Below are 1,956 nucleotides of genomic sequence, written 5' to 3' on the forward strand. Positions count from 1 at the left end.
TGTGTGTTTTTTAAGATGTATTTCTTCAGGGATATAAATAATTTCATCAGACATTGAATTAATGGTTTTCACTTGACCTTATTGAAACAATTCCATGAATGGCAATTAGGGCTGGGCGATATTAAGGAAATCAAATATCACGTTATTTTCAACCAAATACCCTGATATCCAATCCAATCCAGTCCAAATCTATTTATAAAGCACATTTAAAAACAAAGGTTGACCAAAGTGCTGTACAATTATACATAAAAACATAAAAAACAACAATAAAACAACTAAGACCAACTTAAATAAAAATATTCAACTCTCATGCCGAGCCAAAAGCCATTAAGGAATAAAAGTGTGTTTTGAGGTTTGATTTAAAAGCAGGTAGTGTGGGCGACAGCCCAACATGTGGAGGCAGAGCGGTCCAGAGCTTTGGAGCTGCAACTGAAAAGGCTCGGTCACCCCTGAGCTTTAAAGGTCCCATATTGTGCTCATTTTCAGGTTCTTACTTGTATTTTGGGTTTCTACTAGAACATGTTTATATACTTTAATGTTTAAAAAAAAAAATTATTTTCCTCTTACTGTCTGCTTGAATATACCTGTATTTACCCTCCGTCTGAAACGCTCCGTTTTAGTGCATTTGTATGGAATTGCAACAGAATTGCGTTGCTAGGCAACAGCTCGGGTCCATGTTTACGTCCTGTCAGCTCATGTCATTCACATCCACTGCAAAAGGAAATAAACTGGGGCCCATTTAGAATGTTTACGTTTAAAACCTTGTAATGGTCTAAATATTGTATATTTGTGACATCATAAATGGATAGAAATCCTGATGGCTTGTTTCAAATGCACAGTCTCTGAATACGGGCTGTGTGTGTTTCTCTGTGGATTGAGCGTTTCGATACTTTCACAGTATTTATATAGAACTTAAACCTGCTTTATAATATAAAAGCCATGAAAATGTCACTTTTTACAATATGGGACCTTTAACTTTGACCTTGGGGACAGTCAGAAGCAACTTGATCTGAGTGTCCTTGATAAAAGATGTGGTTTTAAAAGGTCTGAGAGATAAGTTGACGATTTATATGTTAATGATTAAATCTTAAAATCAATCCTAAAAGGCACAGGGAGCCAGTGAAGTGAAGCCAGAATCGGGGAGATGTGCTCACGTTTACCAGTTAAAAGACGAGTTGCCGCGTTCTGAACAAGCTGCAGGCGACACAGAGAGGCTTATTGGCGAACACCAACCTAAAGTGAATTACAATAATCAAGACGTGTGGTGATAAAAGCATGCATTACCTTTTCGGAATCATAATGCAAAAATATTGTTGGGTTGACCATCAGTGCTTTCACAAAATATTTACACAATTAGATTTTTCGATGAATAATCATCAAAAAGTTTACAAGTTCACAAGAAAATTGTTCAAAACAGTCGATATAAATATAATATTTAAACATCTGATTCATCTATGCACAGACTCAGATGTGTTTTTAGGGAAATCCAATTTAATATTAAAGCTGCGAGCAGCGATGAACGGGCCCTCGCACCTTCCCACACGTCGGGGGTACTGGCGGGACGGAGATTGACGCCAGGAACAATGAAACCAGAACTCTGATGAGTGCCGGTTTCATCAGACTCTACGACAAACGGTTCATGAGTTATGAGAGGGGGTGGGGCTAACGTCTTGGGGCGGGGCTATAAATCTATATTGACATGTAAATGTCCTCAGGACTGGACCCTTATCATGCCTGAGAAATCTGGGGCAGATCGGACTATGTACAGTTGAATTACAACAACTTCCTGTTTTATGGCGAATGGCTCAAAATGGCCGCCACGCCACGGTCAGGTCGTTTAGTAAAAACTCTCCATTTGAATAACTTTTCATACTCAAGGTCTTAAGATGGTCCTCACCAAATTTCAAGTCGATCTGATTAAATCTGTAGGAGGAGTTCGTTAAAGTAAACGGCCTA

This window comes from Sebastes umbrosus, chromosome 10, assembly GCF_015220745.1.
Source record: "Sebastes umbrosus isolate fSebUmb1 chromosome 10, fSebUmb1.pri, whole genome shotgun sequence".
Lineage (NCBI taxonomy): Eukaryota > Metazoa > Chordata > Actinopteri > Perciformes > Sebastidae > Sebastes > Sebastes umbrosus.